The following is a 24,115-nucleotide window of genomic DNA, read 5'->3' on the forward strand; positions in this document are numbered from 1 at the left end:
GAATAAAAATGCTGTCATTAATAACAATGAAAAGTGCAACATATTTCTGGTAGAATGGAATAGAATTGGCAGTAAAAACACAATGATCAAACATGTAACATTTTTATTTGTATATGATTTATATTTTGTATACATTATCTTACTTTGTATATTAAAAGTACCACAAATTATTTTTTCTAATTAAGTTTTATTATGTAGTTGAGTAATTTATTCATTGTAAAATATGAATTTATGTTTAAAAGAATACATGTTTAAATAGATGAACAAAGCTACAAAACAACAAAAATCTTCTAAATGAGAGGGACTCCATTCATAACATTCCAACAATATTCGTTATCTCATTTTTGTGCATGGCAGTGCTGCAATTAGAAAAATAAAGATTTAATGTATGTGCTCACAAACATCATTAATATTTTACCATTAAATTAGAGAAACAGGATATTTATTAAAGATCTGGACATTGACATTTTGTTGCATAGATTAAAAGTAACAGAAGTAAAGCCATTCAAATATATTATATTCTATAATATGTTTAAATGTGAACTCACTTTTTTAGCCTAGCAATGGTGATGGTGATGTCCATGGTGTCCGTGATGCCCATGATGTCCGTGATGCCCAAAGTGTCCGTGGTGCCCATGGTGTCCGTGGTGCCCATGGTGTCCAAGATGAATGTGGAGGCCATGAGGGCCATGAGGTCCATGATGGCCATGATGTCCATGGGGTGGACCAAAATGGCTAGGTGGGTAACCTGGTGGACATGGTGGAGGAACGCAAGGTGGGGGTGGACCTGGAGGTGGAGGATAAGCTGGGTTTCCTTTAACAAAACACAGTTAGATCCATTGTTATAAACAGATATGAATGACACAAATGTCACAAGATGTAAAGCTGAATATTAAATACATTTTATTTTTAAGCCGGTTTAAGTGTGCTTCTTATTTTGTTGGTGCAAGGGTTATATATCACTATCGTGCAATCAAATGCACTATAGTTTCAAAAAAGATTCATAATGACAACTATTTATATATTATTTGTAATTTCAACCTGTTTATGACACATGGAAAGAAAAGCACCAACAATTTAAATTGAGGTGGCCTTGCATCAGCCAACTATTAAACATAATCTATACTTTCACAGCAAGACCATCAACTTATTGTAACTAAAGTCCAAGCTCCAGTAATCTCCCTCTGTCTTCCTTAAAATTTAATGCCTGCCCAAAAAGAACCTGCCCATGCTCTGTGTACACCATTTAAAGAATGGAGAGCTGTATACCGATTACGTAACTTGAATCAAATCAACACAAGACAAAACACACTATTAGTCCCCACCTAGGGACCACCCCTCTCTGATGTGTTTCACCCTTGCAGGCATGGTAAAGGCATTTTTTTGACACTTTTTTAGGTATAAAAACACCACACTTACCACTGGCACAGTCCCTCTGATGATGTGTACTTACACGATACGCATTAGTGAAGTGCCAAGCTATGTTTATCCTTTGTACATGTACCTCCGGTCTGGCCGTTTATGAGCAGCTGAACCTTTGTTAGTAAGTTCTTTTTTGATTGCTTATCGACTTTAATAAACGTTATCACACTATTTGAGGCCTTTTTCCACGGGCGCTTTATTTCTGGGGAGCCTGTAATCCTGAAGGTCCTGGGGCTGTGCCTAGCAAGAACACATCTGCAAGTGACATCCCTGGATCCATGATACAGCTCCTCCTGGAACGGATGACATCTAGTGGTCACCCTATAGATGACACCCGCCTGATCCATTAATACAGTGGCTGGACTCAGCTTCCATCCGGATAGATGACATCTAGTGGTCACCCTATAGATGACACCTCCTTGTTCCAGTGATACAGTGGCTGAGTACCACGGGCAGGTCTTAAATGTCCCATGCGCTTTAACATGCGCTATCTGGTTAGTGCATTACTTGACTATCTTTTATCATTTCTGAAATTCACTACTTTTGGCTCCTCACACATTGGAGACTGTATGCGTATTTAGCACATCTGATGAACTTACGCCGACATTTTACTGATCCACAATCATATGTGGTCTATCATATGTTTAATCATTATTTGAGTTAGCGCTGCACTTTCATGCTTTATCATTCACTCTGGAGGTTCACGAGGTGCCTTTTTGTGCCAGCAGCTACCCTATCTACATCCATACACTGCGCTCGATTTTATATATATATCTTATATATATAATTTTATTTTAGGCATGGTAAAGGCATGTTTCATTTTCTCCAATGAAATGAGAATGTTTGGCTATCAATGGCCAACATATCTTTAAACATGTTGGTAAACTTTTTGTTTGATAGCTATAATTTCTAAAGGCCAGAAGTGATCATCAGCTTACTTGCACATTGCCCAAATCTTACAAATGGGGCTTTAAATAATTAGTAAGTCACCAGTTGAATTATTTCTGCATAGAGATCAAGTAACTCCTGAAGAAGCGATACTCTCGCGAAACATGTCGAGTAAATACAGAGTAACTATAAAGTGATTACCAGTATCGACATCTGATTTATGTCTTTTGATACCTTTACCGGGTTATGGTACAATTGTGTCAATTTTAATAATTTTTGACGAGTTTTGTAATCAGCATAGAATACTCTACCCTCTTTTGGTGGTCTTGAATTCTTGTTGGAAAAATATGTATGTAATTGCTATGTAATGGTCTACATTTCTACAATAAAGTGATTTTAAAGATATTTTTGTTGCAGTGCCTCTTAAGTCCGCAATTGGCCTTTTTAATTATTGGTTCATTCTACATAGTAATATGGGACGTGGCACATAGGAGCCTATTATATGCCCTTACAGTTTGTCACTCTGTATTGGGTGTCTATCCATGTTACCAGTAGTGATCTCTAAGACTAAGCCCGTAAGCGTGAAACATGTCAGAGGCCATCTCCATCTCCTTGAGACTAATAGCGTGGAATAAAGTTTATTTTGACGCAAGTGACGTAATCAGTGTGTAGCTGTCCGGTTTTTCTATAAAGTTATGAATGGTTCACACACATTGACAATGGATGTACTGAATGTGTAAGTGCATGTGAAACAATCGTAAAGGTTGCCATACATGGCCCGATTTTTGTGATCTCTGTTGAAAAGAGAGACCAGTGCTATTCATGTGACTAGCACCAGTGAAAGCCTGTTGTAGCATTTTCTCCAGAAAATATATGTTATCTGTTTTTTTAACCTTTATTCATCCAGCATGGCTATTAACATTTGAGTATAGGTCCACTTTTGGAAAGCTTCATGGCACCAGCATGGTGTCACGGTATGGCAAAACTGCAGGGAGCCATCAGCAACCCAAATGCCTATCAGGAAAGGGTTACTTTGTTCTCTGGGCAGGATAAAGCTATTTTTTCACAAAGATTTAAGGAACATACATTAGAATGTTGTATGCTAGGATTAAAGAGATCATGTTATTAGTAGTGATGTTTTACTCTAACAGTAAAATAAAGTCATGGGCAAATTGCAGGACTAAACCTGGAATTTATTCAATGGCTATTCAGTATACATAAAGGATACTTAGCAGAAATAATTCAACTGTCAACTCACTAAGGGCTTGTTCACACAGCACTTGCTGCCTCTATGAAAAGAGATCCATGTCGGATCACTTTTTAGTGGAAGTTTAACAGGTGGCTAAGAGGCGATATGTCACTTCCTCAACAACTATTATAACCTTGTAAAAACTGCACCACCATGCTGCAACTGTGTGCATTGTAAGTGGGTGCAGGCCGGGTGCTGCGCAAATCTGTTAAATCCACTAGGGGTATACAAAACGTCTTTGTGACCAGATCTTCTTTCTTCTGTTTACAGGACACAAAGTTCTTTCTTTGGTGTCAATGCCACTGCCTGTGTGATGTAGACATTCCTTATAGGCTGCCCGGTGGAAGTGTTCTCTCAGGATTCAGAACAGGGGTCTTAATGATGATGCCAGCATGATTGGACTGGCCAGTACTAGATTACTGGTCCCCTGCAACCAGAACAGTGCCAGCAAGGGGCCCAGCCTGGGTTGAGTAAAACTTGCTTTAAAAGGTAGAGATTGTCTTTAAAGAGATCATTCAATGAATTCACTATATATGCTAATCATAGGAACCTTGTGCACATAAAAAAATTTGTAACATCTGGTCATCACTTACCGTATGGGCTTGGGTTCCACATGATTGGAAATCTTGAAAATCAACAGAAAAAAAATATTAGATAATGGAAATATCAATCTTTGAATTTTATTTCAGTCTCAGATGATGTATCATGTAATTTAAAAACCTAGTCTACCACTGGCAGAGCTACAGCCAGAGCAGCCCATGTGGCTGCAATGCTGTCTATGGAGCCTGAGAGCAGGGAGGGGCATTAGACAAGGCCCATTATGGCTCTACTTACTTGCCCATCAGTGGAGAGACTAGTGAAGAAAAATCTCCTCTCTTCCCTCTCTGGTAAGTAACTGGATTTATCTGACTCCATCTCTCACTGACTACCAATGTAAGGTGAATTCTTGATAACCACCTTTGTCAAAGGTCTTTCCTACCGACTAGCAGTGTTCTCCAGTATTTCACAAAGGTTCCCCACCAATGGCTCTTTGTAATATATATATATATACACATTTATTCTACATAATTATATATATATATATATATAATGTAGAATAAATGTGTACTAAATTGTAAATTAAATCTATTTTTGCCTTATCTCATGTTTATGCGTCATTAAGTTTTTTTTTATAAACTGTGTAAAATTACAAATGTTTAATCATTACAGCATTCAAAAGTGATAAAAAAAATAATAATATAAATATAGTGTTGAAACAGAATTAGAAAATATAGCTACAAACAGATAACATTGTGTAAGTGTATGTAAACCCTAAATTTATTTTTCAGCATGTTTGATATCATTGCTAACTGGATACCATTTTATTACGCAAATAGTCTTTTTTTAAATCTGTTGCTTGAGGTGATTGTAGCCATATTAGTGCATTTGCGGCAGAAACAATTGAGTACTGACGTGATACTTTTTTTATTTGCACTAACAAACAATTATTAAAAATTATTTAAATCTGTTGAAAACTTTTTTTTTAAACCTGGAGATCCTACCAGTAACAGCCCTTCCTGTTACAGTCTGACAGCGATAAACCATTGCTTCACAATTAGCAGCAGCATTGTCAGCCTGCCATGCAAGCTCCTTTAGTTGGCTGTCGTGCTGATCATGTAATAAATCTGATAGGCATCACAACAGCAAACTGAAAAATAGTACACAGTAGGCTGACAATGCTGTTGCTAATTGACAAGCAGTAAATGATCTTTGTCACTCTAGAAAAGGAATAGTTGTTAGAGCTCGTTCACAAGTGCTGCAGGAACTGCCACTCTTCTGAAAGAGATCCACGTTCAGATCGCTTTTTAGACATGTTTGACAGGTGGTCAGACATAACCCATATTGCCTCCTTGCTGCCAGATTCAACCCTATAATTGGTGCAGTGCTGTGCAGCAGTCACATGCATTGCACTCGGTTACGATGTGGTTCCAGTGTAGCCTCATAGAACTGCATTCGTTTGGTGGTGACACTGCCCGCCAAAAGCGACATGCTAAGTTTTGTCATGCCAGCAGCATGTGTAGAGACATGATTGGCTATATTATCATATCAGGTCTCACCTGATCTCACCTGTAAATGAACCCTTACTGGCAGAATCACCAGGTAAGAAATTTTGCAACAGACATAAAAAAAAATTGTTTCTAAACTGTGTAAAGTGAGACATGATGCCAAACATAATAAATAAATAGTTGTTGGCATTTCATACACTTTAAAGTGATTGTGAACTTACCTGCTCTGTGCAATGGCTTTGCACAGAGGAGCCTCAGTCCTCCTTGGCCCCTCTACTTCTCTGTGTGCCACCATAGAAAGCAACTTCCTATGGTGGCACATGTGCAGGCTTGATTCCCAAGCCGTGCTGTGTGTGTCTATTGACATGCACAGTGTGGCTCGGCTCCACCCCCCCGATCCCTGGTCACTGGATTTGATTGACAGCAGCAGTAAATGCCTTCTGCTGCTCTCACTGAGTCCAGTGAGGAGGGAGAGAGAGAGCAGCAGGCACAGTGCTGGATTGAGGTCTGGTATTTAGTGGGGGTCTGGGGGGGGGACTTACAATAAAAGAGAATGCATTAAGGTAAAAGAAAACCTTCAACCTTTACAACAACTTTAAATACAGATATATTTCAGGCTCTAAAACATATGACATATTTCTACATGCTTGTGTAAGATTCTAACCATATATCACTAGTTTATAGAAAGACATCCTAATAACTATAATGACTGACTGGGTGGCAGGGTCAACAACACGGAACTGTTCTCTCTTTTTAACCACTACCTGGCACTTTCACCCCCTTCCTGCCCAGGCCAATTTTCAGATTTCAGTGCTGTCACACTTTGAATGGCAATTACTCAATCATGCAACACTGTACCCAAAATAAAAAATGTTACTATTTTTTGAGACAGATAGAGCTTTCTTTTGGTTGTACTTAATCACCACTGTGATTTTTTTTTGCCAAGCAAATGAAAAAAAGACTTGAAAATTTTTAAAAGAGAATGTTTTTCTTAGTTTCTGTTAAAACGTTTTGCAAATAAGTAATTTTTTTCCAGAATTGATGTACGCTGATGAGGCTGCACTGATATGCAGCACAGATGGGCACTAATAGACGGCACAGATGGGCACTGGTAGGCAGCACTGATGGGCACTGGTAAGCAGCACCGATGGGCACTGATTGGTGGCACTAATAGGCGGAACTGTTGAGGAGACACTGATAGGTGGCACTGATGGGCATTGATAGGCAGCACTGATGGGCACTGGCAGGCAGCACTAATGGGAACTGATAAGTGGAACTGATGAGGAGGCCCTGATAGGTGGTACTGATGGGCACTGATAGGCAGCACTGATGGGCACTGGTAGGCAGCACCTATGGGCATTGATAGGTGAAACTGATGAGGAGGCTGTGATAGGTAGCACTGATGGGCACTGATTGGCATTTATGGGGCTGCATGCTGGAGCTCCCTCCCCTCTCACCTTTTTACCTCATGGTGTAAGGAACACTTGTCAGAAGTGACTCATGCAGATAGCAGAGGAATGAGGCAGCAGATAGAAATGACACTTAGTATTCTGGATGCAAGTATACACTATGGAGGGATATGCTTTCTTCATATTTCATGTCTGAGGTTTACAACCACTTTAAATTGGTCACAAAAATTAGGATTTGATTGTATAGTTCCTGTACAATGCCCTATATGCTAACCATGCATGATATCCATTCGATCTACCCCTAACTATATCATGCAAGGCCCACTTTATTGGATACAGATTGATTGTGTCACTTAGGCAGACCGTTACAAAAATATTGTAAATCTAAAATATATTGGGGTTGATTTACTAAAACTGGAGAGTGCAAAACTGGTGCAGCTCTGTATGGTAGCCAATCAGTTTCTAACTTCAGCATGTTCAATTAAGCATTGACAAAAAAAAAACCTGGAAGCTGATTGGCTACCATGCACAGCTGCACCAGATTTTGCACTTTCTAGTTTTAGTAAATCAACCCCATTGCATAGATATTGTACAATGAAAATGTTTTGTGTATTGCCAGCTTTCAGTTTCTAAATTTTTATGTACTATATACTGTAGGTTTAGCATAATCTCCTGCTCATTTCCTCCAAACTTTGTGGTGCAGGGAAAATCTGATTGAATGTAAACAGACTGTATTGTTTAGATAGGCCCTAGTACTGCACAGATGTTGGTAAATCTAAAGTTAACCCTGAACTCCGGGAAAACTAAAAGTTAACTGCTTGTTTATGCTTTGGAGAACAGGATACAGCAGTTGTGTCTACTTGTTCCTCTGCTCCCACACTGCTAAACTGGTACCTACAGACTCTTTTCCCCTATGCCCCAGTGATTGCAGGTTCTTTGACATCATCCTGACTGATGCAGGGTCCATGGCCCTGCACTGGATGTGAGGAAATCAAAGCAATGTCCACTGCTGCAGTGTAGGAGAGCTATGTCTCCTGTGGCATCAGTAAATGTTCTTTTACCTTCCCCTGGACAGAAATGAGCTGCTAAATTGCAACTTGTAACCGCTTCCGCACTGCCCTATAGCAGAAATACCCTACCCGGGCCCTGCCCATGCTGCCATTCGTGGCCTCAGCTGTCAATCACTGGGTCTTGGCCAGTGATTCCCCGCCGGCACCCGGCAATCTCCAAGGATTTCCAACGGGGGGGAGACCTGTATGTAAACAATACACATATCTCCCCTGTCAGCTCCTGCACACTGCTTTGTATGGCTCTGCGGCTCTGCATAGCACAGCCATGCAAAGCAGTGTGCTTACAGTGAAACACAAACACAGCACACACAGTAAAACAGCACACAGTTAACCCTTTGATTGCCCCACATGTTAACCCCTTCCTGCCCAGTGCCATTAGTACAGTGTCAGTGCTTTTTATTAGCAATGGTCACTGTATTGGTGTCACTGGGGGTGTCAGTGACACCATTGCTGTTCCCCTCAGTGTCAGAATGCCCGCCGCAGTCCTGCTATAAGTCGCTGATCGCCGCTATTACTAGTAAAAAAGAAATTCCAGTATATATACCGCCATTTGTAAACCCTATAACTTTCACGTAAACCAATTAATTTACAGATATGGGGATTTTTTTTTTAGCAAAGACATGTAGCAGAATACATTTTGGCCTACATTTATGACGAAATTTGATTTTTTAAATTGTTTATTGGACATGTTTAATAGCAAAAAGTAAAAAATATAGTTTAGTTTTAAAAATTGTCAGTCTTTTTTTGTGTACAGCGCAAAAAATAAAAGCGCAGAGGTGATCAAATACCACCGAAAGAAAGCTCTATTTGTGGGGAAAAAAGGATGTAAATTTCATTTGGGTTCAGCGCTGCATGACTGCGCAATTGTCAGCTAAAGTAACACAGTGCCGTATCACACAGAATTGCCTGGTCAGGAAGGGGGGTAAATCCTCTGGAGGGCAAGTGGTTAATTTTGGATGGAGTGGAGAAGGTTTAGAACATTTGTCAGTTTCTCATTGCTGTCTGCGTCCCCATTAGATGGATTCACCTTTTCTATTTGTCCTGGAGACCGTTATTACCAAGAGTGAAAGTGAAAGAAAATCCAAAATTGGGGGTTGTCACCAGAAAAGGAATACAGAGGAACTAAATCAGCTGCTAAAAGTGCAAAAAAAATGTATCTCTTTAATTGTACAACCAGATTTTTAGATTACTATTAGAGCCAATAATATTTTACTTAAAAGAAATCTAAAGTTTTATAAAGTAATCAAGTAAAGTAAAACAGGAATTTACCTCCCTTCCCTTTTTTGTTCTGTGCCCTATATCTAATTTTGTCAGTTGCACCGTGTCTAGAAATTTTTATACAAATTACTTAAAAAAAGTAACAAAAAGCAAAAAAGCAAACATGGTTAAATCTGAGAGCAGTGGGTGTTCATAACAGGGGAGACGTTTCCCAACTTGTTCCATGATATGATAAATACTGAATAACTGTAAGCTAACGTATATTATACGGACTAAATGATTACATATATATATATAATACATTAAACAGTAAAAGTTGTGGATATCCCATGTATAATGTACATACCAGACACTTGGACTGTGGCGGTAACGTTCTGTGATGTTTGCTCCAGGCACTTCTCTTCTGCTCTACACAAAAAGGGGAATAGGGTAAAAGTCAGAGAGATGTGGCAGGGTGTGTACTAGGTATTTTCCAGCCTGTATTATAAATGGTATCATTGATGTCACTTATCAGCTAGTCAATAATCTACCTTAGCTGACCAGCACCTTTGTCACAGGGGCGTATAGGATGTAACAGATCTGCATAGAACACGTCTAAACAAGACAGAAACAATTACGTAATACCTTGTGACTGTACAGTCAGCTGACATTCTTGCAAAACTAGTTATGTCTCATAGCTCATATAAATACCTCTTTTACAAAATAATCTGTTTAATGAAAACCAGAGGAGTGCATTTCTAGTAATAAAATGGTGTTTGACATTAGCTATCATCATTTTAGATGATGCGTGTTAAAGTACAGAAGGAAAAAATATCACTGGATAAATGGTTACCCCAGTAATGGTTTTAAGTGTATGAAAAGCCAACATTTCTTTTTCTTATTGATTTGAATAGGGTAGGGAATGGTTAAAATCAGTTGATTTATTGCTGTTTCCTATTGGGGAGATTTCCCTTCTGTTCCTATCTCAGAGAAACAACAGGAAGTTAGAGGAAAGTTCTACAAAGTGAGGAGAATTCCCTTTTTAGACAGTTGTCACCAGAATAAGGTTCCCCATTGGCAAGTTTACTATTGTCTTCTGGAGTGAAAAATGTTGCATTTCCTATTATTCTTTTTTTTTTTTTTTTTTTATTTAAATATTTATTATTAGTTTTCACAGTAATAACAATAGTAAAAAAGATTAAAAAAAAACATTTGCATCTCGATCATCATAAATATACAATTATTTCTTATTACTTCATTTACCCCCCTCTTGAAACCTTGACCCCTCCCCCCCCCCCACTCTGCATTTTCCTTATCTTATATCCAAAGCAAGCCTATCCTACCCAACTGTTCTCTATGACGATCTACTTTTCACTTTCTCACGCTTATTACAAAATTTTCCCATTTTTCCCATTTCGCGAGATATACCTCCAACTTATCTTCCTGAATATAATATGTCTTCTCCATCTTACTAGTCCAGTTTACTCTTTCTATCCACTCCTCCTCTGTCGGTATTTCTTTTTTCTTCCAATACTTGGGGATCAGGCTTTTTGCTGCGTTCAAATAGTACCCTAAACCTAATTTCTTATATTTACTAACTGATAGCTCTGAACTGTGTAACAGGCACATCCCTGGATCTAACCCGATGTTCATTTCAATGATGTTCTCTATTAAATATACTATTTTTTCCCAGAATATTTGAATCTTTGGACATTCCCACCAAATATGATAAACTGTCCCCACTTCCCCACACTCTCGCCAACACCACTGTGATTTCTCCGCACCTATCTTACACTCCACACTCGGAACAATGTGCCATCTTATCAAACATTTATAATTTGTTTCCACATCCCTCAAACTTACATTTCCGTGAACTAATCTATTTATATTCTTCTGTTTTCCTTCATCTAATACCACCCCCATATCTCTTTCCCAATTCACAAAGTGCAATGGTTTAGTGTTTGTGTCTAAATCTGTGAGGATTCCATATACTTTAGCTATTCCGTGTTTCCCATCACCCCTATTATTCCTATTATTTTCCTATTATTTTCTGTCTTGATTATCAGGAATAATAGAGGGATAAATCTTTTTAGGAGAGACACAGAATAAAAATCTTAGAAGAGTGGATGGTATGGCGCTGTAGCCACAACTCTTTTTCCCTACTACAACCCATAGTGTAATAATGGTATATGCTGTATGCTTGAAAGGTAGATATAAATTTGAAGCACAACACATTACTGACAAAGTCCAGAAGCAAGTTTATTCCAGTGGTTAAAAAAACGCATTTCAGAGGCTGATGTCAAACTCGGTTGTTCCATGTTCCAGTGCCGGATCTTTTCCCACCCCATCTTTCCTAATGACTTTCTGCGCATGTCTCTAGTGATCCTCTGTGACTCCTGCGTGTTCCCCGAGTTCCAAATTCCAGCGATCTTCTGTGACTCCTTGTGTATTTGTTACAGGATTATCGATGATCTGAGTGCAAGGTATGACAAATATTAAGCCTGCAGTATCCGTATCAAAGAGGAGAACAGAAAACTCATATTGCTCATTTGCATTCCAAGTTTAATGTGTCAAGCAAAAATGGATCACATTATACAGATAATCACTTTCTTTATAGCGCACACGCAGGCCACATGGAAAAGCGCATCAATTTGTGTTAGAGAGTTACCAATACTAACATATAGGATACCAAACAGAAAAAGTGAATATAAAAAAAAACTGAACAAAGATAGCATAAATCAAGTGTGACTAACCTGCATCAAAGAGAACACAAAACACATATTGCTCAGTTTAATTCCAAGTTTAATGTGAACTTGTTGGTATTAGTCTCCTGAAGTCACAGTACAAATTATTAGAGCTCCCTCTAGCTACAGCTTAGTCATAACATTACTGGTAGGTTTGTTTATATATTTGCTACATATTCCAGCTGACAACCTGCAACCAACACCTGTGTGCTTCAGTCAGCAACTTGTATCTCACCAACTGTGTGATTCTCTGTGTACTTCAGCCTATGACCAGCTTACCTATATCAATAACTTTCCTGTGCATCTCAGCTAGCATTCAGTCTTCCTTTACCTCTGTGACTCCCTGCATACTCTAGCCAATACATTGCAGCTGTTGTGTGATTCCTCTGTGTTCCAGCCAGTAGCCTGTTACCAGAATTTGTGTGATTCTCTGAGCACTCCTGTCTGCAACCAGTCTCCCTATACTCATGTCTCCAGTGCTCTCCAGACTCCCACTGCTACAAGAGACTGGAGACTTGTTCCTAATACTCATAGTGATCCCAGCATTTCAAAGCTGCAAGAGACTCATACCTGTATATCTATACTCTGTCTCCAATAGCTGCATGCTCAGGTGAGCCAGAGAACTTGGGTGTAATCAGCAGCCAAACCAATCTCCACCATCAGGAGCTGTGGTGAAGACCAGGTGGCTCTTTAGATCCTGCTGCTCAGCCCTTCTAAGGGCTCATACCTTCACTAATAGATTGTGCAGGCAGAGCTCTCTGTGTCTCCACTGTAAATTTACCACTGTCTGTCCTAGCTGCTATAACCTCTTCTTCAGCCAGTTTGCCCCTAGTGGGGACAGGTTCCCAATCAGTGACAGTTCAGTCTTGATGAAAGGCTTAGCTTCCGAAACGCATTGGCCTTTTAACACTGGAATAAACTTGTATCTAAACCTTAATCTTGATGGGGTTTAAATCCTTCCAAAACGATTCATACACTTTAGCGACTGCATGTGACACATCCTCATTTAGAGGAAAATATTCTTGTTGAATGGGTCAGTTATCACCATCTGAGAGAACTATGGGGCCTGCCATTGCTGATCGCTTTATAAAAATTCTCGTACTTACTTTCTGAGATAACAAGCACCAAGTTCAGGGGAGTGAGAATGTTAGTGCTGAGGAGCATGATTGTTCTGGGTCCATAACTCAGTAATGAAACCATTGGTAAAACATAACAACCAAGCAACTAATATTGAACAACTAGAAGCCAGCAATGGCAGCCACTATTGAACAAAAAAGGGGAGAAAATAGCCACCTAGCATGACATGTAAATATGTGTCTTATTGATATCTCCGTCTCACTAATAATTAGTGTGGATTTATAAACCCAATATACTTAACATAAAAAATAGCAGTATGACAATAATGGCAGCCACTATACTACTTCAGTACAGGTTTCCTAATAAATATTACAAGACCTACAGATTCAGGATGTGTATTTTGTGGAGTTATAAGCTTTTTGGGCACATTGTTTTGCAGCAAAAGGAAGAATAACAGATGACAGCTGTATAGGCTTGCTGAATTTAGGTAATGGTTTAAAGAAAGAACACATGAGACAAAAACGTATACATCATCACAATGATCTAAATACAAGTCGAAGTAACGACAGGTAGTGTCTCTGTGAAAACTAACAAAGGATTTTCAGCCTTGGAAGGCAACATCAGAAGTCATTCCCTAGTTCTTTTATTCAGTTCAATAATAAAATAAATGTTATGGTTTGCTTTCCATTTTTCAGGTAGATAAAACATCCGAAATGCAATGGGTACAAATTGTTTCTTCTTCTTCCAATAATAGAATAAACAGCAATTTTACATTTTGTTTAACTTTTGCTTTCCTTGTTTTATGCTTGTTTGCTGAACCTTTTGTTTGTTTTATTTGGGAACCTTTTAGCCCTTGACATTCAGTTTAGCTGTGTAGTGTTTGCCAACAACAGGATAATAATTAATTAGTTCATTTTACATCTCCCTAGAGGTAAATACTCTCCTAAACATGCTTTCTGTTGGATAAAATGTTACAATTTAGTGATTAATTCACTACATGGTTTCAGCCCTTTCAAGAAAACAAATATGGTGGTCATTACCAATTCAAAATGGATGCGTGAGGAAGAAGCGCGCATGCTCTGTAATGTGTAGCCACGCTCACACAATGCTCTGTGTCCCTGGACTGATGTCACTCCTGCCCAGGGGTGGACTGACAACTCATGGGCCCCCGGGAAATAGGGGATCATGGGGCCCCTGTGTCCTTGCCAAAACTCAAAAAAGCCTATGAAAAAGGTACCAAGGGCATCTCATGGGGCCCCCTACTGACCCCGGGCCCTCAGGCAGTGCCCGAGTTTCCAAATGGTCAGTCTGCCCCTGCTCCTGCCCCTGTGCTGGCAGTATGCTCCAAGCTTTATTGCAGTACTCTTCCACTTCCTGGCACTGGTTGTTGGCTCTGGCTGTTACAATAGCCATAGAGAGACACAATGATGGCTGCCTGGTGCACAGAGGAATCCTGGGTCCAGGATGACAGCAGTGCTTACCCTTTTGATAAGGGATTTTCACATTGCCAGTTTACGAGCCTAATAACAATTGTTGATGGCACTTCCATTTTTCTGCTTATAGAAAATGTTTAGGACAACCACTCCACTTTATAATGATATAATCAAAATTCTTCATAATACAGTTATCTATTCAACTGCGGGGATAAGGGTATAAAGCAACCAAGGGTGGAAATCACATAAATAACTGAAAGGACCAAGACCAAATCATTTCACTTTGTATGGAAAGAGTGGATAGAGGGCTCCTCGAATAAATCCATGGATACAACTATTGGATAGAACTGCTGAGAAACAGCTATTAGAACTAGAAGGCCAAAACAAAGTTTTGCCAGAGAAATTCAATAAAGCCTTACCCCTTTCGCTGCCAGGCCCTGCTCTCCACTTTTAAACTCAGGTGGCCAGGCCATTTTTGCATTTTTTTAATATTTTTTTTTTACAGCTTTCAGAGACTGCGTAAGACCCCCCCCCCCCCTTCTGAAAGTATAGGACCAGTAGAATAAAAGGAAGGTATTACTGTTTTTTTTAGGCCCTGTGATATTTGTGCAAATGTTTCTCAAATCAATAGTTTTGCTACAAATACACTCAAATCATTATTAGTGGATACATACATGACATGAGTTGCACAATTCCTGCTTAATATCAAAGTTAAAACTGTATTGAGTTATTAAATAACATAAATTTGCAAATTTTCAATTGCACCTTTGTCAAGACCATGTCTTCCATTACTTGCATGTGGCATGGCCACCAAAGCTTATGCTTTTCAAGTCCCCTTCCTCCTCCCTGCCAGTGTGTGCCAGGACTCGAAGACATAGTGTGATCTCCCGATATGTGCTCAAAATTCCAGCTTTAACATGATTAGTCTGAACCAGTAGGTCCTGGGGAGGAGACAGTGCACATAGTTACATAGCTTCAGGGTACTGACTACTTGCCAGTTGCCTATAAATATCCTGGGGGGTAATGCCCAATGCATACTAGTATCATCACTGAATCTGGGAGGTTGGGGGATTACAATCATAAACACTGCAACAAATGCAGCTAGGGAAAGGGTGTTGGGGTTATAATTACTCAGAGTAATTATTATCCCCCTTTCCCTAGCTACATTGGAGGCAGTATTAATTTCAGGCTTCAAGAAGAAAAATCATTCATTTGGCCATCCTTACATCAGATATTTTTTCCAGTAGCAAAGAGGAGCCGTCATTATTCCAACATGATATGTACTATTTTCGTGTTTTATATATAAACATTGAAAACAGACCTGTTTGATGTAAAAAGCCTTATCATCATGTGTTATTATTTCTATAACGCCAACAGTTTACACTGCATACATTACTATATACAAGCGGTGCCCGTAGCAAAAAAGAAAGAAAGAGAAAATAGCGGAGGGCAGACATGACTAGGTGAAGAGGGATAGGAAAGACAGGAAAGAGTTAAGTAAAAAGTGGGATGTAGGGGAATGTGTAGGTTATCTGATTGGCGATGGTGTGCGGGGAGGAGTCTTCGACACCTTGGGGAGTGGTGGGGGGGGTCGGACAATTCCAGTGCAGGAGTGGCAGAGGTGGAGCAAGCTTACCTCCCACCCTCCCTTGGGGTTTGTTTTGGTTTGCTCAGTTCCCGGTTTGTTGTGGCTCCGGGGCGGTTGTTGGTCTTTGGAGGCGGCACATACTTTTAAGCTAAAGTGAATGGTTGGGTCCCATCGGTGGTATGGTGTGCCCGGGTGCATTCTGGTTAACTGAGGTTTAACTGGAAGATGGAAGTTCTGCACTGTGGATGGTGTGTTTTGTCTCCGAGCCGGTGCGTTGTAGCTGGAAGCCTAGTATTAATAATATGGTTAAGGTTCCGCAAGGGGATATCAGTGTTTGTTTGGTGCCTTCTAAGACCAACAACTTCTGTATGTTTCTGTTTTAAGGAATGTTTTGGTGCTATTGAAGTTGAATTTTTAATAAAAAGCCGTGATGGTCATTTTACTCCAACAGTGGTTTTGGTCTTCTTTATTGGTATGTATAAGGGGGGAGGTATATCAAGGTGTAGGGGTCTTAACTAGCACATTTCTTTTACACTAGTCATTTACATTGGAGCAGTTCTATCTGCTTGTTACACATGCATGCTCTGTTCCCTGCTTTGTTTTTACTGTCATCTCTCATAATGCAAATCACAAATTAGCTGACTAATACTCCTTGTAGCAAAACAGTTGTTAACAGAAAGCAAACTAATTTCTCTAATCTTCTCAAATCCAATATAAACTTCCTCTTTTGGCTAATCTACATATCTCTATATTTAATACAGCAACACAAATATGGAAGAACAAGTCATGTAAATGTGAAAGTCAAATAAATACTATAAAATAACAATTGTAATGAAAACCATGAATAAAAAATACTACACTATGCTACATATAAGCCCACGTCTTGTCTGAGTATGACACTAAATGAAAAGGAAATTGATTGTTAAGTACTATACTGAACTAAAAGACAGCATCAAACAATAGAGCTGTCTACCATTAAAAACAGCAACAGAATATCTGTTGTTAAAAGCTGCAGAATGGTGATTAGACATACATGTACCTACTTCACTATTCCTGCTTTGTTTTACAAGGGCGTGTTTTGTATTGTGACCAGTGTAACTTGATTTGCAAGATTTTTCTGGCAGACAGAAATAACAGAAGAGCAAACCTTTGTCAATGTTACACAAGTCTGTAAACACTGTATATATGGACATAATATGAAGATGCTGGAAACAGAGAGCTCTGACTCATACGTAGTTATGTTCACGATTATCTGATGTAGCGCCCTCTTCTGGTTAAGTTTCAAGATAAATTTAGTTTTTGGCTCCATAGTTGTAAATGGAGCAGTGATTGTATGTAAAGGTCTGCTCAGGGTTTCCTGAGCTGAGAGTTTGATTTCCCCCCTGCCTCTGAAGATAGGGCTGGGAAGTTCAAATGATTAGTTGAATATTTATCTTAACCCAGCTAATCCCTGAAAGGAGGTGTCCAGAAGGTGGCTAGGGAGGTGATAAATGTGCAGGAGGCCTGAGCAAATTGTTCTTTCCCTCAAGGCAGTTTTCCAGTTCTCTTGGTGGATGTTGCGCCTGGGAGATAGCCAGAAAGACAAGAGGCTGCAGTATAGGCCTCAGCAGTGGCTGGGCTAGAGGCCTGAGGAAGATTGCTTGAGGATTACATTTTCTGCAGGGCATTGCATGGAGGTCCTAGGTCTGGAGAAGGAACTAGTCATCTCCCTCATCTATCTATGGATGATGGGTGGCAGACAGTTCCTGGGACACTGTAAGACCTTGTTGAGGACTGATAGGCAGAAGTGATTATATGGACTGCTGCTGTAGGGCGTTAGATATACTGGCCATTCCCTGCTACCTCCAGAAAAGCTGTGATTGGAAGATTAGAGAGAAGTTTGTCCTCTTATTGTTGTTACTGATTGATTTGGGGGATCTTGTGACCCTAAACCCTTATCCTGTTGAAATTCTCATGCAATAAATACTAAAAAGACATCTCCTAGACTGAGCCTTATTTGTTGGTGTGTGTGGGACTGAGTTTGTGCAACTGGCAGCCTTTGCACTATTTGGGAAAACCTAGGTCTATTCTCAGCAGCTCCTCTGGGAGTAAACACTACAAATGGAAAGTATCGAACTTTGATATATGTAAAAGTGTAATACATGTGGGAGACATGCTGGGAAGCGGGACTACATTAAAGTTGACACTATGGATCACTTCAAAAATGAAGGCAACTGTTGTTAGACTTTATCAGCATCACTGGTCTTCAAACAAAGATTCTGTACCAGTCTATTGAACCAGCCTTTCTCAGTCAGGCTTCTCAAATACTGCTAATCACTAGGGATGAGCGAATTATTCAAAAATTCGGTTCGGCTGATTCGCTGAATTCGCCGATTAAATTCGCTTCGTGCCGAATATATTCGCTGCGAATTTAACTTATAAAAAGGGTGTTTCTAGGCTTCAGAGAGCCTTTATATTAGTGCAGAACACTGTACCTTTAATTTAAATGCCCTTGGAGTCTGCTGGGGAAGAGAAATAATACTGTCAGTCAGTATGACATGCAGATGAGTGCCGTCGATCTTAGAATCACCGCACACTTCACTCATTTGGGCAGTCACGGGGCCAAAACCAGAGCGTGGAGCCACAGTGTGGCGGTGGAGGCAGCAGCAATGGGAGGCCATACAGCACCCTATGACAAAATTGAACCCACCAGCAGTGTGAGGAGACCTGAAAGTGGCACATGGCAGAGTGTGGCGATGGAGACAGCAGCAATGGGAGGCCGTACAGGGACCCATGACACACTCTGGACCTGGCAGCAGCATGAGGAGGCGGTACAGGGGCCCATGACAGATTACGGGCCTGGCAGCAGCATGAGGAGTCGGTACGGGGGCCCATGGCAGATTACGGGCCTGGCAGCAGCATGAGGAGGCGGTACAGGGGACCATGGCAGAGTGGCGGAGCGTAAGCAGCTAAAATTGAAGGCCATACAGAGGCCTATGTTAAAAAGTCCCCCCAGCAGCAGCGTGGGGAGACGACTATCAAGAGTCCAATGGCAGAGTGGCGGAGCAGAAGCAGCTTCAATTGAAGGCCATACACAGGCCTAGGTTTAAAAGTCCCTCACAGTTAATTCCAATAACGAACTCTACTCCTCCGTGCAATCTACTTACGAGACCCTGGGCAGGTCTGGGTCCAATTTGTGGTAGAGACTGGTTTTGTTCAGCCATGCTTGAGCGAGTAATAACAGGTCTGTGCTGCCCTTTGGTGTCTGGCTTAATGTGCACAACACTGAACGTCCCAGCGTTTGTCAACGATTTGCCGTTAAGTGATGCAAACCCGCTGAACCACGTTCATGAGGAGTCGGTACAGGGGGCCATGAATCAGTATGGACCTGGCAGCAGTGTGAGGAGACCCGAAAGTGGCACATGGCGCAGGGTGGCGGTGGAGGCAGCAGTATTCGGAAGACATACACAGGACTAGTTTAAAAAGCGGAAGCCGTCAGCAGCGTGAGCAGACGACAGAGGCACATGGCGCAGGGTGGCGGTGGAGGCAGCAGTATTCGGAAGACATACACAGGACTAGTTTAAAAAGCGGAAGCCGTCAGCAGCGTGAGCAGACGACAGAGGCACATGGCGCAGGGTGGCGGTGGAGGCAGCAGTATTCGGAAGACATACACAGGACTAGTTTAAAAAGCGGAAGCCGTCAGCAGCGTGAGCAGACGACAGAGGCACATGGCGCAGGGTGGCGGTGGAGGCAGCAGTATTCGGAAGCCATACACAGGCCTAGGTTAAAAAGCGAAAGCCATCAGCAGCGTGAGCAGATGACAGAGGCACATGGCGCAGGGTGGCGGTGGAGGCAGCAGTATTCGGAAGCCATACACAGGCCTAGGTTTAAAACTGGAACCCAGCAGCGTGAGCAGACGACAAAGACGCACATGGCAGAGGATGGATCTGGCAGCAGTATGAGAAGGCGGTACAGGGGCCCGTGGCACAGTGTGGTGATGGGGGCTACAGCAACTGGATGCCAGAAAGTGGCCGATAGGGCTATATACTGCATGGAATTATAAAGTTGTAAAGACAGCGGCCTATAAGGCTATACACACTATAACAATCATGACTTGATTGACCATTGGCCTATAAGGCTATACACAGCATGAATATCATGACTTATTCTGAGAGTGGTTTGGAAGGCTATATACAAAAAGTAATTCATGAGCTGTCCGGACAGCGGACAATAAGTACATATATACAAATCAATTCATCAGCTGTCCAGCCAGCGGCCTCAAAGGCGACACATATAGAAAGCAATTCATGAGCTGTTCAGACAGCGGCCTCTAAGGCGACAGATATACAAAGCAATTCCCGAGGTGTTCAGGGAGCGGCCTGAACGGCTAGGTTATTAGGTCAGTTGTGTCAGGAACTGGTGGTTTGAAATCCAGACTAATCCACGCCTGATTCATTTTCACAAACGTGAGTCTCTCCACACTTTGGGTGGACAGTCGTGTCCTCCGCGGAGTTACAATACCTCCTGCCGCACTAAACACGCGCTCCGATGCCACGCTACTGGCCGGGCCTGACAGCCTTTCAAGGGCAAATTCAGCTAGTTGGGGCCAAAGGTCAAGTTTCGTTGCCCAGTAGTCAAGGGGATTGTCTACCTCGGTTGGCAGGGTGCTGTCCAAGTAGGCCCAAGCCTGTTGTTTGAGGTCCTGCTCCAGGTCCACCTGATGCTGCTGCTGCTGCGGCTGGTTAGTAGTTTCCTCACTGTGCTGGTGAAGAAAGCTACTCATCATCGACTGCAGACTGAGGCAGCCGCTGCTGGTGGAGCTGCCACTGCTCCTACCACCCCACCCCTCCCCTGCTGCCATGGCAGCGGAACGCGAGCGCACAGGGCCCACAGTGTCTGAGGATGGACGTTGGCGCAGAAAGGCAGAGACCAACTGACTACATAGGTGGTTTTTATAGTACTTTATTTTGGCCTCCCTCTCAGCAGGTGTGAAAAAGGCCACCATTTTTGAACGGTAGCGAGGGTCCAACAAAGTGGACAGCCAAAAGTCATCCCTCTGTCTGATGGTTATTATTCGGCTGTCGCTACGCAAGCAACCGAGCATGCTATGGGCCATTTGTGCCAAGGAATGCGAGGGACTCCCTGCCTCCATCTCCACAGCATACTGCCACGGTGCGTCTGGGTCCTCTGTCTCCTCCTGCTCCTCCTCTACCAGATGCTCCTGCTCCTCCACTCCTGTCCGCTGAGTGGAAAAACCACCCATTTCACTCAATAATTCCTGAGCACCAATGTCCTCCTCTACCTCCTCCTCTTCTTCCTGTCCTGCCCCCACAGGGGTCATGTGGCGTTGAGATCTGTGCGCCACGTCTACCGCACCCTGACCAGCCATTGTTAACAGCATTTGTTCCAGGACGTGCAACAGAGGAATGACGTCGTTCATCCCATAGTCCTGCCGACTCACGAATAGCGTGGCCTCCTCTAAGGGCCTGAGCAAGCGGCAGGTGTCACGCATGAGCTGCCAATGGCTGACATCTAAGTTACACAGGGGAGTACCTTTATCCGCTTGTAACATCAGGAAATCGGTGATGGCCTTTCGCTGTTCGTAAAAGCGGTCTAACATATGTAGGGTTGAATTCCACCTTGTTGCAACGTCGCAGATCAGGCGATGCTGTGGAATTCCGTTCTGCCGCTGCAGCTCAAGGAGGGTGTGCTTTGCGGTGTAGGAATGGCTGAAATGCATGCAAAGTTTACGTGACATTTTAAGGATGTCTTGCAGTGGGATGGTGGATTTTAGGAACCGCTTGACAACCAGATTGAACACGTGAGCCATGCATGGCGCATGGCACAACCTTCCTTGACGCAGAGCAGACACCATGTTCTTTCCGTTGTCGGTCAACATGGTTCCGATTTTCAGTTTGCGCGGAGACAGCCATCTGTCGATTTCTCTGTTCATTACACTCAGAAGTTCCTCCCCTGTGTGACTACGTTCGCCAAGGCATACCAGGTGCAGCACAGCGTGACACCGTTGCGCCCTGCACATGTGATATGCCGGTCGGGTAATGGGACTTGGCACGGGGGTGGCGGCTGAGGACACGGCGGAAGAAGAGGTGGTAGAGGCGGACATCTTTGCTGGACCAAGGACGTGCAAACGTGGAGGCAAAAGCGGCGTGACCTGTCCAAGTTGCTGGTGCGGCTGTGCCGGCACCACGTTCACCCAGTGGGCCGTAAATGACATGTACTGTCCCTGACCGTAGTTACAGCTCCACACGTCGGCGCTGCCGTGCACTTTGGCAGAGACCGACATGCTCAAAGACTGGCCCACCATCTCTTCTACATGTGAATGCAGGGCTCGCACTGCCTTTTTGGCGAAGAAATGCCGGCTTGGCACTCTCCACCGCGGCTCGGCACAAGCCATCATTTCTCGGAAAGGTGCTGAGTCCACCACTTGGAAAGGGAGGGACTGCAGCACCAGCAACTTGGACAGGAGGACGTTCTTCTGCACCGTCGGGTGCGTGCTCGCAAACTGTTGTCTCTTGGAAACGGATTCCAAGAAAGACTGCTGACGGAATCCGTGAAGAGGAGTAGCAGGAGAAGGAGCATCTGAACGAGCGGAAGATGCCAACGAGCAACAACTCCCCTCAGCAGAGGTGTTGGAGCCTTGACTGGCTGATAGAGGGCGATTGACGTCGGGTGACGGAGCAAGTAACGGAGCGGGTGATGGAGCGGGGGCTGGGGCAGGCAGAACCGCCGTATCTTTATCACGGTTTTCCCAGGCCACCGAATGGCGACGCTGCATATGCTGACGCAACGCTGTAGTCCCAACATTGGCCCCCTGGCCACGCTTGACTTTCTGGCCACATAGTCGACATACGGCTACGTTTACTTCCTCGGGCGGCTTGACGAAAAATTGCCACACCGCCGAGTAGGAAACTTTGCCCCCGCTACTCCTCACTGGCTGACTGCTACTTCCTCCATGCACAGCGGCACCACTACTGGCCGTGGTGGTAGGCTGCAGTGGAGCTGGTGCTCTACTCCGTGGCCGTTTGGCTCCACTGACACTGCTGCGACCCTGCTGCCTCCTGGGCAACCCACCGACTGTTTTGCTCGCTGGCAAGCTGGCACCCTCTTCTCCTGATGATGCGAAAGCAATAGCCTGATGACGACGAGGCTGCCAAGTGCGATCAGCCTCATCATCATCAATTAGGGTCTCCGCGTCACTACTAGCCCCCTCGGCTGCGTGTGGGTCAGGAGACAGACCTGTCTCTAGACCGGCTACCGGGCCACTCTCCTCGCCAGTACTTCTTCGCCTGGCTACTGAAGAGGCGGATGTCTCCCCCCGTTCCTGACCGCCCTCTGTTAGCTCTTCCTCACTGTACAGTGGGGCTGAGCCCACAGCATGCGATACTTCGCTTGGTGAGGGAACACCAAAGGACAGGGGCAGGTAGAGGACACGTGATTTCAGTGGGCTTGCTCCCGGGCCATGCCAACTAACGGCTGTGTCTGACGTACCCACCGACCGTTGGCTGTAGGTGTCAGAGGTGACCTGGGAAGAGGAAGACGACCGAGTCAACCAATCGATGACGGCAGGGTTGTCGGTGGAGACACGACCGCTGGATGACACCGGGAGCACTGGCCTCTGGCTGCGACTAGTGCTGCCTCGACCCCTTCCTCTGCTGCCACGTCTGCTCGCTCCTGAAACATTGCCTCCTCTGCCACTCCTCTGCGTGTTGTCTGACATACTCTTTAATTCAATAAGCACCCCAAAAATAAAACCGGATCTAACTCTTTGAACGTACAATAGTGGTTGTGAAGCAGAAAGTCAGTTTATTTAGCACAATCGGTCAATTGCAGCTTGCCGTTGGCTGTAAACTGTACGTTTATGTCACTGGAATGCACTAATCACCCAAAAAATATTACCGCCACCCGGCGTGTATATGGATCTAACTCTTTGAACGTACAATAGTGGTTGTGAAGCAGAAAGTCAGTTTATTGTACACAATCGGTCAATTGCAGC

At 43.0% G+C, this 24,115-nt stretch overlaps 1 long non-coding RNA gene across 2 annotated transcripts; it reads right to left on the bottom strand.

Annotated features, from left to right (window-relative positions):
- Positions 1–88: 88 nt before the first annotated feature.
- LOC149459647 (uncharacterized) lies at positions 89–9,895 on the bottom strand. Of its 2 annotated transcripts, XR_016313235.1 has the most exons (5): positions 9,832–9,895; positions 9,648–9,709; positions 4,153–4,184; positions 549–814; positions 89–359 (listed from the first exon to the last, which is right to left on the bottom strand). It is a non-coding gene; the product is annotated as an uncharacterized LOC149459647 (long non-coding RNA). The 2 variants fall into 2 exon arrangements; XR_016313234.1 differs by lacking the exon at positions 9,832–9,895 and having other exon boundaries at positions 9,648–9,805.
- Positions 9,896–24,115: the final 14,220 nt, after the last annotated feature.

The sequence above is a fragment of the Staurois parvus genome, unplaced genomic scaffold, assembly GCF_062004578.1.
Source record: "Staurois parvus isolate SC_StPar_1 unplaced genomic scaffold, SC_StPar_1.0 ptg000251l, whole genome shotgun sequence".
In the NCBI taxonomy this organism is placed as follows: Eukaryota; Metazoa; Chordata; class Amphibia; order Anura; family Ranidae; genus Staurois; species Staurois parvus.